The sequence below is a fragment of the Pteropus vampyrus genome, unplaced genomic scaffold (genome assembly GCF_000151845.1).
Source record: "Pteropus vampyrus isolate Shadow unplaced genomic scaffold, Pvam_2.0 Scaffold48, whole genome shotgun sequence".
NCBI lineage: Eukaryota > Metazoa > Chordata > Mammalia > Chiroptera > Pteropodidae > Pteropus > Pteropus vampyrus.
Window position 1 is genome coordinate 5,319,623 of NW_011888829.1, and position 17,046 is coordinate 5,336,668.

The 17,046-nt window shown below is 37.6% G+C and overlaps 1 long non-coding RNA gene across 1 annotated transcript in view; it reads left to right on the top strand.

Annotated features, from left to right (window-relative positions):
* Window positions 1-183: 183 nt before the first annotated feature.
* The window catches only part of LOC105291640, a 39,021-nt gene continuing 22,158 nt past the window's right edge, over window positions 184-17,046 (top strand). Inside the window, exon 1 of the long non-coding RNA XR_002780178.1 lies at window positions 184-386. This is a non-coding gene — a long non-coding RNA (uncharacterized LOC105291640). The remainder of the gene's footprint in view (window positions 387-17,046) is intronic.

Genomic DNA, 17,046 nt, shown 5'->3' on the forward strand with positions numbered 1-17,046 from the left:
TGGAGAGTCCATCTGTCACTCATTGACAGCCCCGCCTTACTCCCAGGAACAGGTCGAGGTCTTTTCCGTTTCCCAAATCCCTGGGGTAAAGAATAAGGCTATGATTGGCTCTCTCTGGAGACGAGCACATGTTCAGACCAGTAAGAAGCTGGCTTCGACGCCTGTGGGCGGGCTTAGGCCTGGGGAAGCAGGAAAATAAAGCAGCGAGCCTATAGTCCTCACAATGAAAACACTTAATAGTTGGGGACCCCTTAAGCGGCTGAGGTGCTAAAAAGCGTTTCGCGTTATGAGGGAGATACCTGCCGATGTAGAAGTGTCGGCGAAATCTTGGAAGTGATGAGGTGATGCCTTCTTTCACTCGTGGAAAACTTCAATCCGGGATGAAGGTGGGCAATTCTCACAGAAGAAAGTTTCTGCTTTCCTCATGGTTTTGTTTTAAATCGTGATTAAAGACTTTAAAGTGCTCGATTTATGATCAGCAACTCATCCGCGCGTTCTCTTAGTACTTTTGTAGGGATTCCCCTTAAACAATTTCATGACACTTTTTTGGTTAGGAGAGAAAAGTGGTAAGTGGAATGCACTAAAAGCTTATAGAACAGATGAAGGGAGAGGATGGAGTGGAATGAGAAAGAGAAATACAAATTTGGAAGTCACAATTACTGAACAAGAGAAACTTATGAAAAATACCCGAAGCCTGCAAGGCCCTATCAGCTTCTAAGCAGGCCTGAACTACCACCACACAGGCTTTGAAGCATAAATGTCAGAATTTTTTTTTTTTTTTTGAGTTGATGAGCAAGATAAGGAATGGTATGTTTGCCTGACCACATGGGAAATTCCCCTTCTTGATTTCTAGAAGCTGTCTTACCTAGAGTTCACTATCCTCTTTGGAGTATTTCCTATTTCATCCACTATAGCTAGTCCAGAAGATTTGTGCTTGCCGGGCAGGGCCTCAGAATACTTAAACGTACATTTGAAAAGATAATCTTTCCATGTGTTTAAGTCTGTGACACTGTATATTGAATTCATTAAGACTTTTGTAGTTAGTTCATTATCTCATTTATCCTTCTTAGAAGGACAGCCATTCACAAATGCCAGAGTCTTAGAGCATTTTGACCTTTCTGGATACTTAATCTGCACTTAGGGCACTTGCTCATTGGATGTAGTTTTACTATTGTTAGGAATACTCGTGGAATGCTCGCTTGTCAATTAACAATATCAGATATCACCTGCCTTTGAGGATCTCATTGTGCAGGTGAGGAATCTGAAATTTAAGAGATTTATTCAAAATTACATAGCAGGTTGTGGGGGGGTGGGTGGCGGGGCAGAGCTGGGACAAGGGTCCAAGGTTGCTAATTGATAATTCTAGGAAAATGCTTTTTCTTATTTATTTATTTTGCTTCTTTTTCCCTACTTCTCCAAAAAAGCAATAAAAAATTTTTAAGTCAAGATTACTGTTTAAATTTAACTTCCATTAAGACCAGTTGTGAGGATTTGAATCTGATATAGCAAGCAGTATAGAAAATAACTAAGTGTCTCAGTTCACTATTTTACTTCAAACAACTCTTGATGTAGTCCCACTTCCATCCAAACAAGAAGTGAAAAACACATTAATTTATTATAGCCACGTTGTCTCTTTGTCTTTCTTTTATGTGCATATATTGAAAAATCGATATTAACACATATGGTATTTCAAGGATTAGTAAGATTCTCTTATTCAGGATCTGAATAAAATGCTATTTCATGATAGCATACATACCTAGCCAAAATAATTTCATAGGTATTTACACAGAGCCCCTAGCCTTTGCGGGTAAAGTTGAGTTGGTCCACTAAGCATCAAAACATCTTCCACTGAACTAGACTATTGTGCCATTGGCTCTCTCCTTCCAGCAAACTCCAGACTTGGTTGGTCCTCTTGTCAACATACATCACAATCTGGTTGTTTGCTGCTAGTATCTAGTCTCCCACCACACCCTACCTTCTTCAGGGTCGGATTAAAATCTGCCACTCATAATCTAGTGTAATAGGCCGATGTTGGGCTTCCACTGTTGCCCTACTAATGACAGAGCCCCTTTATTGAAACCAAAAACCAGAAATGCTCTTATGGATCAGCCATGAAGACTCAGTTTAAAGCCATCTATCCTTTCATTTCACATGTTAAAACAGAATCCTCACCTTACAGAGTAGTGTGAAGAGTAATGGAGGCAATTTTGAAATAGATTTGCAGTGTCTGAAGATACAGTGTTTGACCTCAGCCTGTGTTTTTATCTGTGAAATAAGAATAATACCTAAGTGGCCAATGTGAAAATTAAATGAGATAATGCAGCGTGTACATGGCTCATGGAAAGCATTCAGTAAATGGTAGTTTTTCTTAACAATTACAGAAATGATAAATGTAGAGTGTTTTAACTACTTTTAAGTATTCCTTTAAGAACTCAAGAAAGTCTGGGCCTTGTGCTTTCCTCTCTTTTCCTGGATGACTACAGAAGTTATAGGACAGGAATTTCCTCAGTTACTTCGCTGCTACCCAGAGAGGCAACTGTCAGGAAGTGAAGGCCAGAGAGAGGACAGACCCAGTGGCAGGGCCAGGAGCCTCTGATATCAGGAAGTCTGAATTATGTGAAATTCCCTACTTTGAGTCTTAACATTGAGTATCCTGGGGCAGGAAAAGAGCCAAGTTGATTCCCCCTCCTACACACACACACACACACACACACACACACTCTTAATTCTGGGGGAAAAAAATAAATTACTCTTTGGAGTGAGGAACCAAGTTAAAGAAGGAGGAAACTTGCAGAAAATCAAGAGGCATTTTTCCCTTTTACAGATTCTTTACCCTACTGCTTAGAGAAAAAAACACATTTCCTTAAATGCTTGTTTTTTGTTTTTCGTTTTGTGGAAGTGAACAAAGTAGTCAGAATTTCTGCCCTGTGGAGCTTGTTTTTCAGATGCCATATCTTGTTATTATAACTTGAGATTAACAAATATTGCACTTATTGTATGAGGTTTAGAAAAGACAAAATTTAAAATGTCTATAATCCTACCACTCAAAATTTACTAACAATTTTTATTTCCTACTATTTTTCCCTTTAAATCAATTATTTTAAAAAGACTGAAATCCACAGTATATATATTCTCTTTTGCAGGAATATTTACTAAATTTTTAATGAACATTTCCCTATGTCATTTAATAGTCTTCAATACGTAATTCCATCATGTGAGCATGCCTTCTGGTATTATGTCTCACAGTTCAACCAATCTCCTACTCTTGTGGGTTGAGTTTTTTTCATTATCTTGAAAAGATTCAGGTATTTAAATGGGCTGTCTCTTTCCTTAAATGACAGGGTTCTCTGGGAATGTCTGTTGAACCCAGGTACTGAGTGTGGGCTGGCCAGCCCTTCTTTGCTTGAGGCTGATAAAGTAGCCAGGAATTCTTTTTTCTGTGCCCTGGTATTACAGAGCTAAGCAAGGTGAAGCCAGGTAAGCCTGAAAGCACCTGAAAGCCTGAAGGATGCCCTTTTTTAACTCCTGCTTCCCTCAGCGTTTCCTGTTCTTTAACCTGAAGAAAAGGTGGTTAGGTGAGAGAAAATTAGTGGAGGGGTTGGAATCGGGGCTCCATTAATAAAACCTAACAAAACTCCTGGCGTATGTATCTCCCTTTTACAGATGAGGAAGGTAGGGGTCAGAGAGAGAACTGGTCCAAGCCTGCACAGCTAGTTAGAGAACTAGAGTTGGACTGCAGGTCTTGGTTCTGAAATTTGAACTCTGCCCATTATGCTTCCCACTGTTCCTAAAACTGACTGATATAATGTCATTCTTTTTTTTCCCGTCTGTGGGGAATTTGTCAGTCTTCTAAAATATATTTGTTATCTGCTCTCTAAAAAAAAAAAAAAAAAAAAATCCCCTGACTGTCTAAGAATTTCTTCTGCCTTGAGTTTCCTGAATTGGCTCGCTCTTTTTCGATGAAGAATCAGGTGACTTAGCTTTTTTCCCCCCACATTGTATTTGCTAATTTTCTTAAAAAAGTGACCTCACTGTATACATTGGAAGGTCAAAGTCATAAAAGGAAGTCCTTATAAACCCTGCAGCAATTTAACAACATTACACATTGTTTTGGGGACTTACGAAGTATGACTATATACATATGTAGCAATTGGCCTATTTTTCTAGGTTGGCTCATAATCTAGTTCTGAAGGAAGTTCTAAAGATGGCTTTTCAGAATTGTTTAGAACCGTGACGCATCACGGAAATGGTGTATAACCTCCCAATATGATACTTTGAAGGCAGTAATGCTTATTTGGAAATGTAATTTCTGGAATGTTTTGTAAAATCTCTTTGCACAACATAATCAAAATGAATTTCACTTAAGTTTCAAAATATGTTTTCTCCATCCCCCTCACTCCCACGTGTGAGCACAAGCATGCACGCGTGCGTGCACACACACACACACACACACTCCTTTGCCCAAGCTACAGTCACCTCTTGCCTAGATTTTCTCAGTAGATGCCTAAAAAATTTTTCTAAATCTACTTTTGCTTTCTTTTGGGTAACCGGAGTGATATTGGTAGAATATCTTTGCACTTTGTCACAGCTAACCCCACCCCCCCTACCCCCACCTTCCACTTAGCTTAAAACACTGCAGTGGTTTTTCATCGCTCCTAACATTGACCTTCCATCTTCTTCCCTTTGTACAGGCATTTTCCCTACCTCGAATTCTGTTCCCTCCCAAGTTAAAACACAGAACAAGAATCCAAGTTTCCTAACTCCCAGGCTAAATTTCTATGCAAGTGTACTACAGAGGACTAATAATTGTCTAACAGGGTGAAAATGTGATTCAGAGGTTAAAAAAAAAAAAAAACAACACAATAATGGGCAAGAATGTGAACCTTGGAGCCAGTCTGCCTGGGTTTCAAATCTGGCTCTGTTCTCTACTAACCATGTGATCTTGGACAACTTGCCTAACATCCTTGCCTCATTTCTTCATTGTATAATGAACATAGTAATGATACCTATCTTATAAAGTTATATTATTTGAATAAGTTGACACACGGAAAGACCTCAATAAATTTTGATATAACGAAGTCTCAGTGATAGATTTTCTGGAGAAAAATAGGTACAGCAAGCAACTGGGAGGCCCTCCTAGAGCAGGGAAAGTCTGGTCCTAGCAGATAAGGTTTCAGAGGCTGTACTGTGTAGGGAAAGACATGTGATTGCTTAGTCAAAACAAGTGCCAGGCCACAGATGCTAGCGAGTTGAGATAACATGAAGCCTAAAGGCTTTAAAAAATACACAGAGGGGAAAAAATTTAAATCTAAAGTAGTATAAAAAAAATCACAACAGCAGACAAAAGGCAATCTATTTACAAATAAAATCATCTTAAGCATCTAAACTAAGCCGTTATGTAAAACATCTTTTCCTTGTGCCATAAGTATTTTCTAGGCTACCTGATATTTCAGAATTTTTTAACAGAATGCTCTTCGGTGGCTTTGGAAGCTGTTGTGTTACAGCTACTTCTAAGTGCTATGTTAGGTCCAGAGAGATGCTGCTTTACCTATAGATTTGTGACTCCAACATGAGCGAGACAAAGCTCTTTGTTTCCCTCTTGAATTCTCCCAGAATCGTTATTAAATAAATTTAGAAAATAGCTACACTGGCTTCATTTATTAGTGAGTTTTCAATTAAAGAATAATCAGTGACATTAAGTACTTTGTCACCAGCCTTGTAACCATCAGGTGGTACCAGCAACTGAATGTTGGTCTTTTTGTGCCAGTTGAGTATCCTAACTAGTCTCTGACATCATCTCTCTGTGGAGTGTCAGATAAGAAAAATAGGGACGACAGGATGTAAAAATTAGCAAGAAAGGTTACTTGCATATGTGGTGGTCTGTAGACCAGTACGTTTTATAAGGTGAGTAATGGCAAAGTCTCAGATGCTTGGTGATTCTTGGTGAGAGATGTCCTGAAACTCAGGTTGCTGTGACCTGTGCTCTCTTAATGACAGCTGAAGCAGAGAACTGCAGTGCCAAATGACTTGCATTTCTTCACCTTTGAAACTTTAAGCAAGTATGAAAAGGCCAGGCATTTATATCTTGCCAAAACTTTTCTTCTGTTGAAAATTATTTTTAAGACCAAGAAGAAAGAACCTGTTTTCTCAGCTCCAAACCCAACTATATTAGGCAAAATGTTAATAACAGACCAACATTTAGCAAATATTGTGAAAATATATCTCCCAAAAAGGTAAACTTAGCAAATATATATATATATATATATATATATATATTTATAGTCTTCTCAGTCTAGACTCATATATTTCCTTATATGAGTCTAGACTGAGAAGATGCTTTGTTGCATCTCTACCTTTTCAAAAAAATGGGGGAAGAATAAGAGCAAAAAAAAGAAAAGAAAAAATGAGAAAACAAGTAAAACCTTCAGAAATGTACAGATTCTGATCTCAACCAGCAAATCAAACCAAAACGTAACCAATTATTCATTGAACATCTCCTAATATTTAAGAACTTGTGTTAGGAAGTAAATTAACAATACTTTTAGTGACTACCATAAACTGTGCCAGGAGGAAGAAATATAGATAAATGACATCGCCCTTGACCTCAAGGAACATGGCCCAGTAGGAGAGAGACCAACTTGTGAACTATTAATAACAGTTCAACAAATATAAGTGTAAGTGAAATTATCGAGGACTCACGGGCTGTTTTGGTGGAAGAGGAGTGCTTAAGTGTGTGGGGCAGGGCCTGGGGGTGAGAAGAAGTTGGAAGGGATGTGAGAAGTTTAGATACATAATGGAAGAAGTGAAGTCTGAGCGATGGTAGAAAAAAATGAGTAGAATTCCAATAAGAATCCAACATTGGATTGTGGTGATAGTTGAACAATTGTATGAAACTCACTACCACTATTAAATTGTATGCTAAAAATGGGTAAAATTTATGGTATGTAAATTATACTTAAAAAAATGATTTTTTAAAAAGAACACCGGCTTTAGAAACAGACATATATGGACAGATTCCTGGCTCTGCAATTTACTAGTTGTGTGGTCTTGGTCAAGTTAGTTAACCTCTCTGACCTTCAGGGTCCTCATATGTAAAACAGGCATAATGATATATAGCTCAGGATTGTAAGGGAGGATTAAATGAGACAGTGTATGTAAAATGCCTGCTCTGTTATCATGTTCAGCAAGTAATAGTTTCCTCCCTTTCCCTAGGATGTTTAATGAGTGTTTAATTGCCCCTGCTGTCCACTGGACACCTCTGTTTGCTATGTCTTCTAACTTTTTCACTAGAACTTGACTGATTGCTCTCCCATTTCTCTTCTTCCCTTCCTGGCTAAGCACCTTCCTCTTACCTATCTTTCCAGTGGTATTTCTCTGTGCTTTTGCACGTGCTGTTCTTTCTGCCACATTGCGTTTCTTATCCTTCTTCACCTAATCATTTTTTCATTTTTTTTAAGGATTTTAAAATTATATACTATTTCAAACATACAGAGAAGAATAGGGAATGATATATAAACAATATACATCCACCGCTCAGCTTTATCCCATCTTAACATTCTACCATATTCAGAATTTTTCATGTAGACAAGTCTTTGGGTTAGTATACTTTTTTGCTTGTTTTTTGAGATGATGGGGTAGAGACTAGAATCAAAATACATTAATTTCTAGGGTGATCTACATACTAGATTATATAAGTCAATCGATTTTTAAATTCTAGATTTACTTTGTTCAGCAAAATTTTCATTTTTGTTAACAGTGATCTCCTGTATGTTTTTTTTTTTTTTTCACTTCTAATCATAACACCTTCAATAAAGGAGTGATAATTTCCCACAGGCTCATTGGCTGGTGGAAGTGGGGGCAAATGTAGAGCTAAGAGCGCTGTCTTATCTTACTGACACTTTCTCTGTATCACATCCGCTAACACCGTAGGTTTTCATTCATGATTTCAGATTCGAAACAAAGTTATCATGGTCATTCCATCTAAAATGACCCAAGGAGCCTGCTACCAGTATGTCAATTAGTAACTTCTTTTGGAAAGACTGACAGAATTAAATAAAGATCATGATAGCGCTGTAAGGCTTTTTCGGATTGTGCGTGTGTGTGTCCCATTTTGTTGTTGTTGTTGATAAAGTAAAATATCTGCTGAACAATAAGAAAATCCTTGTCATCCTTCTCTGTAGTGAGAGTTTTATACTTTCTCGTTAGTCCGTATTCTTGTTTAAAGGATTCAGGGCTGTCTTTGCTTCAACCCTGTGTATCTGGTTCTCTTTTCACAATCACATGGCCTCCATTGGACCACAGAACTCATTGTATAACCTGACCATTTAAATGATGTATTTTCTTTATGTATCTTTGTGGGATAAGTTTCCCAATATTTACATATTTAGCCACAACTGCGCCTCGACCAGGTAACAGAACATGGCCACGGTCCTAAGGTAAACCTGAGGGATTTTCAGGCTTTGATTGACCCTTCCAGGGGTCCTCCAGAGACCTGTGGGGAATCTTTAGAGCTTGAGTCACTGTCTCCGTCACTGTCTTTTCTACTCTTCTTAGACTTTTTTCTTTTATTCCTTCAATTCACATTTCTTCCTTTTTTTCCTTTTCTTTGGCTTTCTTTTGCATCTCCACCATTAACATTTATTTCAGAATTAAGAGGCATTGTCATTTTTGTATTCTTTTGTTAATTTCTTCTTTTTCTTGGACCTTTCTTTTGAACATTTAGGCTACTGCTGCTGCCACTCCTCTTCCTCCTTATTCCTTTTACTCTTCCTCTTTCCTCTTAGAAAGTAGGAACTGAAGTGTGTTCTTTGTTCTCTACTGCTGTGTGTTCATCTGAATCTGGTTCAGGAGTCTTTAAGGAGAGTTGCCAGATGTTGAGAGCCTCCACTTCTCCAATATTCCCTCTCACTAGAGGCTTTCTCCTTGTCTATGAGGTTCAGCCACAGCTTGTCCTCCATCTGAGGACTTATATAGCCATTGTAGTAGGTGGCAAAAGGGAAGAAGATGGAGGGAAGGGAAGGGAAGGGGAGGGACAAGGTGACAATAAAACGAAATGTTTATACCTATAGAATAGTACTTCAAAAGAATAATAAAGTGTTCTAAAATATAAAAGAAAAAGAAAGCTAATACTCAAATTACCTTACTTCCTAATGCCAGAAACCTAGTATTATCTCTATATCTGTGTATAATTTCACACTGAGTGACTATTTAATTTACATCCTGCTCACTTCTTGCTCAACTAACATACAAGGAGGAAAGCAGATATTCTGCTTATGCTTTTCAAGAAGTTGGTTTGCTCTTCTGATGAAATTCTTAGTAGAGTGGCTCAACCAGAGCATTTCTGAGGTCTCAGGCTGTGGGACTCAGGGCAGTTCTCGCTTGGGAAGGGCAGTGTTGCTGTGCTCTCTGGTGGCCAGAGGAGAAAGCACATGTGAAGGGGTTGGCAGTCGGGCCTCAGTTTCAGCAAATATAATCATAATTTTATAAGGTAAGGGCTGCTGTGCCTTACAAGGTGTCAGGCTCTGTGCTACCTTTTTCATTTTCATTCCTTCAATTCTCCTAGCAGTCCTGAGAGATATGTCATACTATCCCCATTTTACAGATGAGACTATTAGATCTCGGAGTTGCAGTAAATGAAGGGAGGTAGAAAAGTAGACAAAGTCAGAGCACACTGAGTCTTCACCCCTTTAAAACCTCCCCCACATCAGCTAAGCAGATCTATCTTTTAGAATTTCAAATCCCAGCCTAACCCACCTCACACATATCTTTCTTTCCCTCTTAACTTCTTTTATAACATTTGCTATTTATATATGTAGAAGACACTTTGATTCCGATACACAAATCAGCTTTTTCTTGGTCTCTAATTAGAGCCTGAGATGAGGAGTTGAAATATTACCAAAAAAAAAACCCAAAAAAAAAAAAACCAAAAGTGTCCTTATACTGCAAATTATTTTCTAAAAATACACAATAGAGGATTTCATTCATAGAAAATATGTGCTTCTTTCAGAAAACAAGGTTATGTGTGAAGTCATCAGTTCTATAAAAGGGAAAGAAGAAAAACAATGAGTTCAAAGAGAGCATTCTTTCCCCCTTTTTGGTATGCAATGCCTTGCCACGTGCTTGAACAATTCATATCGACTCACTTTAGTGGCGTAGTGTGGGGTAATATGCAAGCGTGGCCTGGAGTCAGGAGACTTTGGGTCTGCTTCCACAATCTATTATACTAGCTGTGTGACCTCAGGATAAATTGCTTAAAACTGTAATCCCAGTTATTTGTCTCTATATTTTAAATATTACACTACATGCCCTTTAAAGAGCTTTTCACCATAGCAGTTTTGGACCTCAGGGAATATAAAAGTGCTTACTTATTCTATGTTGGGACCCTGAGCATATGGAAGAAATCTAGTCCTATTCTCAAGTAGCATATCATTTCATGAAAACATGAGTTATTTTAAGTGGTTAGGTATGACAATATTTTTCTTTTTCACTATTTAAGGTGAACTTGATTGAAGCCATTTTAGCACCATGTCTATTCTGCTATTCCTGTTTCTAGCCCTCAGAGAAAGGAGCATGGTACAATCATGGTACAAGAAACCAAATCCCATTATTCAACACATCTACATAGCTTATTAATTATTTTTTCCTTCTTTCTTCTTCCAAAGTTATAATCTTAGCTGATATAGGTTAAAATATTTCTTATGCTTTTCACTGCTAGGATTATGGTGGACTACATAGAATGACTCTCTCACTTCAATATGAATAGAACCTGGATAAATTTTAAATAAAATGTCATTACATTGCTGACATACAAGAAATAAAGGCTATTCCCATTTCCTAAAAATGGAAAAATGAAGATAGCTGAAACTGGAATGAACTGCTTAAATAAATGTAAAGGTTAGGATTACCTTGGCGGGGTCAGGGGTGGGAGGGAATGTCAAACTGGGATTAGAAGATTAAGCTTTAGGCTTTCTGCAAAATGGAGAGTGAGACTTCCATTAAGCCAGGATCTTTTAAGGGAACTACAGGGTCCCCAAATCAATAGTCCCCCCGACCCCCGGATCCATGAAGAAACAAATACAAATCCCCAGTTGAGGCCTTCTGATTTGCAAAGGAATACCATCAAATATAAGAAGAAATTAACAAAAATACCACAAATATAAGTCAGGAGGAAATAATAACATCACATTTTAATTCTTGAGAATTTAGATATCGAAAAATTTCAGATAGAGTACATAAAATAATTGTAGTGCAACCATTTTAAGAAATTAAGGATGGAATAAAAACTGAAAAAGAATCAATATAAATCTAATAAAAAATACCAAGCATATTTCAAAAAGAACCAATTTGAACATTTATAAATAAAATGTAATTATTGAAATGAATAACTTAGTGGATGAATGAATCAGCAGAATATATGCAGATGAAGAGAGAATTAAATCTGAAGGAAATACTCAAACTGTAATACATAGAGACAAGGTGGTAAATATGAAACAAGTTAAGCTACATGGAGGATATGATAAGTATAACATACTAATTGGAGTTCGAGAAAAATAGCAAAAAGGCAATATTTGAAGAATTAAAGGGTTAGAACTTCCCAAAATTGATGAAAGAACATAAGTCCACAGATAGAGGAAATAAGAGTCCAAGGTAGAATAGATAAATATACATTATATATATATGTAATATCTATTTTCCAAACACTTTTGAAGATGTCACTGTGTTCCAGGATTGTAAAATCCATGGGGCAAAAGAATATTTCTACTAGTGCACTGGAAACTTTTTGAACAACTCTATTTGTATAATGTTCTGTAAATTTCCAGGTTAAAGTTCTCTTGAGTTATTCATTGTGGATGCAGATAGTGGAAAGTATTTTATAGCCATGCACATTGCAGAATAGTCTATTCCAATTTGAAGAAATCAGAAGACCTGAGTGTTGGTCTTATCCCTTTTTTCTTTGGACAAATGACTTCACTGCTTCTGGTTTCAATTCCTTCATGTGTTAAATTAAAGGGAACTTTACATTTTCCTAAAAAAGAAATCCGTAATTCATTCTAACAAGTCTACAGCAAAGACCCCTGATTTCACACACATACACATGGCATTGTATTAAGATGTAGGAAATGTAATGTAGACTCCTGTGAAACCCACAGCATCGGCATTAATCTGTTTCAAAATAGAGGTGATTTATCGAGCATATTTCTTCTGTATTTTCAGACATAGAATTCTTAATTTATAAGACATAGGGGTTTTGTTTTTTTTTTAATTAGTTATTTACTGAGTGTGATGTAGTTTAATTCCCGAAACCTCAGGAACTTTACCAGGTTAAGAAAGGGGATTATACTGGTCTGAGCCTGTACCAGTAAACTCGTCCATAGTCCGTGGTAGCTAAATGGCTCATGTTTAAATCTCTGTTCCAGTTGCTGCTAGGTTCCTCAAGGACCAATATTTGGTAAGTTATGTCTACACATGAGATATACACATCTGTTTTCCCACCACAATTACTCATTTGTGTTAGCTAGTCATTGTAACCATGCTCTAGAGTGTGACTAAGAGATTCGTTGTCTTCAGTCTCCTCCTGTCTGGGAAGATTCCTATGAAATGAAAGAGTAGAAAAGACACTCTCCACCCAGCCATACTGAACTTTGTTTAGTTCCATAAAAGCCTTTTAAAGATTTTTTCTTATTGTCTTTTTTAAAACCTCTGTGTGTGTGTGTGTGTGTGTGTGTGTGTGTGTGTGTGTGAAAAATTTCAAACATAGATAAACAGTAGTATAATGAAGCCCAATTTTCACTCAACTTCAACTATTAATATCCTACAACTCTTGTTTCAACTATACCACCCACTTCCCAGCCCCTCCATTTGAATATCATTATTTTTACCGTTTTTAAGGTAAAATTTAAATACATTGAAATGTACAAGTCATAATTGAACAATTTTGACAACTAGATACACCTCACCAGATTTCCATTTTATGAGAAGGGGTTCTCTTCTTTTCCCGGGTGACCCCTCAACCCCCCAAAAGCAACCACTGATTTTTTTCACTTAAGATTAGTTTTGCCTATTCTAGAACTTCATATAAGTGGAAACATTTGATTTTTATATACCCTTTTATTATGTCTACTTCTTTTCCCAACGTTATGTTTGTGATATTCAGTCATGTTGTTGCATGTATCAGTACATTAATTCATCCTTTGTATTGCTGAGTGGTAATAAACCAAAACTTGTTTCCCCATCTTCTTGTTGATGGACATTTGGGTCATTTTTAGTTTGGGGCTATTATGAATAAAGCCGCTATGAACATTCTTATACAAGACCTTTTGTGAACATATATTTTCTCATATCTTGGCTAATAACCTAGGATTGCAATTGATGAATCATAAGGAAAGTATATGCTTAGCTTTATTAGAAACTACGACACTCTGCCAAAGTGATTATATCATTTACCTCTCCAGCACTATATATGAGTTCTAATTGTTCTCCATTCTCATCAATACTTGGTACTGTCAGTCTTAAATTGTTGCCATTCTAGTGGGTGTAAAGTAGTATCTTAATTTAGTATTAATTTGCATTCCTTAATGACTAATGATGTTGAGCATGTTTTCTTGAACTTACTACTTTGGCCTAATGTCTTTTTCGAATGAGGTTCCCTTGCCCGGAACACTTACTACCACCCTCACCTAGTTAACTACTTCTAATCTTGTCCTTCTCACTTTGTTGAAAGGAATCCTTCCTTCAGTAAAGTTAGGGGATAAGGAAAGCAAATTAAAAGCTACATGAGAACCAGTTTTCTAGAATCAACATCAACCATCGTCTTTTCATAGCACCCTGGAATCTTAGGGCATGAGAAACTCTCCTTTCCTATCCATTTCCCAACTTAGGAAATACAAACAACCCAGGTCTTAGCTACTCGTCCAGTTTGATGTTAAGATGTACAAAAAGTTTGTAAGGCTGGGACTTAAGCAGAGATAGGGCCATACCATAAAAAATGTGGAAGTTTTATTCAAGCACAGTAAGCACCTCGGCTTCAGTATTTCCCTTTGAAGGGATGATACTGTGGCTTTCAAGCCTGCAGAGAAACAAAATGATGAACATTTACAGCATGAAAAAGAAATTATTTCCTCAGAAAATAGACACTGAGTTCCCATTGATTAGAAACACATTGCATTCTCTTGCTGGCTGTGCTTTGTAAACTCCTCTCCTGACCCATCCCAACGTCTTCTGAAAAGATAAGGAGAAATTTTTCTCAGGTCTCCCTGAGCCTGTCCTTCGGTGACTGTCTGGAGGTTGAGAAGCATACAAGGATCCTGTGTGGGAAGAAATAGGACTGCTATCAGAAGGACTGCAGTTTATGCTTTTCCATATTTTGCCACCCTCAGTTGCTGGCCTCTTGGTTTCCTCCCATTAAGAGGACGCTTTAATAGAATGTTTATAATCAGTTATGCCTTGCTTTTGGTGCACTGTTCCCATCCCCTTGGCACTCAACTTTCCTCTACATGTGGACAGCTTTCTATTGCCAATGCCTGCATCCTTTTGCCTTTCACCACAGGAGATGCTGGGTGCTAGGCAGACTGGAAGTGCCAGGGAGTTACCGTCCCTAGGAACAGCCCTCAAACTAATGACAGATGGGAGTTAGTGACTAAATTCTCCATCTTTCTCATCCTTTGGGTGGGACAACTCTTGGGTATGCTTCGCACCATCTCCCAGAGTCGCATGGTAGACATGAGCCCCAGTTCCCCCCAACAATAGCATACTCATGACTGCATCCTCTGCTGGCTTCTTTCCCTTCCCTGGGCCACTGCCCTAACTCCTAGCAATACTTTCTGATATCGCATTCCAAATAAATTCCTAGCCTCAATCCTAGTCTCGGGCTCTGTTCTGGAGAAACCCAATCTAGGCTAGTTTAATGTCAAGCAAACTTGCCAATAAAATAGGATGAATATATTGTTACTAAATTGATACTCTAAATGCTTCACTTCACACATAGCATTCCTAAAGACCTAGAATTTGCTTCCTTTGAGTTTACCTGGTATTATCCCTGAAACATGGTTAGAGAATTCTTCTCAAGAGAAGATCTAGTTTAAGGAATAATCTCCAAACCAAGGAAGTATTTCTCACATATTTGAGTTCAGACGATTAGCCAGCTACTTGATTTTTCAAAGCAAATTGGTATAATGTATAATATTGTTTCCCAGCATATTAAGATGCTTCTGGTTATAATAAAAGACATCCTCAACATATTTATGTTTTGGTTTTACTCGTTTACCTTGGCCCTTTCTGGGAAACAGTAGTGGAAAGCAAGAGTAATTTTGTTGAATGGCTAATGCTGGTGTGTATATAGGCACGTTTGTATGTGTGGACACAGGAGTCCAGCATTCTTTGCCCTGCACGCTCTCTTCTAAAAACATTAACACAACAGCAATTAAGATATTCCGGTAAGCTGGGTTTATAGGCATATCATGGGTTAAATAGCTCCACATAATATTTTTCTAGGTCAAGAATCAGAGGAGTATTACAAAATTGAAACAATGTCAGAGTTCAATTTTGTCAGAGTCCCCTACCTCAAGTTGCTAGAGGTCTTCGGGAACCAAGATATATTTTCCTTCTCTGTCCAGTAAAATATTTCTTCTTAAATCCTAGGCTTAGTTCCATAACCTTCCTGTAAATATTATCTTCCGGATAATTTAATGTTAATTTCACTTTTTTAAAATAAAATAAAACAATGTAATTGTTACTTGGTAAGGACTGAACATTATTATAATTTTATGTTCAATTTGAATTCAGTATATTCTGCGGTTTGAGTAAACAAACCTTCTAGTTCCACGGATTTTTCTCATGATGCTTTTAGAGAAATCCTTGAGGTCAGCATATGCAATGCAAAAATACCTACTGGTCCAAGTCACAGATTCTCTAATTTTCCATCTTTTTGTTAATCAATTAAAAATGAAAGACCTTGTACACTTTCTGTAACCAATATCCTTGTAAACATGGCAGCTCCCCCCTCCCATGTTTTCTTTCCTGAAGAAACTGGGGCAAATGTTAATAAACATCTATTCTGGTTATTCATTGGTTCTCCCCAGATCCTTTCACTCTTCTCTGCTATGTTCTTTGTCCTGGGAGGCTGACATCTATTGACTATGTCGCCCTCTGGCCAGTGTGATGTACCAGCAGGAGATCAGAACATAGGAGGAGAGAGACCTGAGGGTATTTATTCCCTCCCACTCATTCTGTATTCACTGTGATTCTGTCAATGGCCTTATCAGCAACACTACAGCTATCATTGGTCAATCCCTCTTGACTAGCTCTCAGCCAAGCTCTAGTAATAGGATTCTGGTCCTGGGACTGGATTTTAAGAATAAATTAGTTTAAATGGATAGTGAAGAAAGAAAATGCACAGGAGGACAGACAAAGAGTGTGAGTAAAGTTTTGGAATTATGAAGAACATGAATGGGTAGGAGGTAGTGAGAAGACCACCTTGACCAAAATGAGGACGTGGTCACAGGTTAGGTGGAATAGATTGTTGTGTCAGATTATGAGGGTCTTAATAGGTGAAGGAAATTAGATGTTCTGTGGTGGATGTTAGAAGCTGTTAGGATTTCTTAGTGGGGAGATTATTTAGGGCGAACATCTTTAGTTGTCACAACAGGCTCATTTTCGTTGTGACTCTTGGCCAGCTTTTGACTTGGAAATAATAATGATCGTGATGGATGAAAGAGAAGATGATTCATGTGTATTTTGACTCCTTTACAAATTCAATTTTAGCCTGAATCATAGAAAGAATCTGTAGCTTTTCCCATGGTTTTTGTTGGCAGCAGCTCTATGTTCCCATGGGAACATACGTACTTACCTACCCAAACTCTCTTCTTATATTTGCCTTTAGCTTGTGTTCACTTGGACATTTTCATCTTTTCTATCAAGTCTTTTTTTCTTCTACGATTGAGGATTCATTCTGAATTTTTTCAGATACCTAAAACTCTAGGTATAACTCCAAACAAAACATAATAAAAGGAGGCATTTGGATAGACCATGGAATAATCACGTCACATGGAA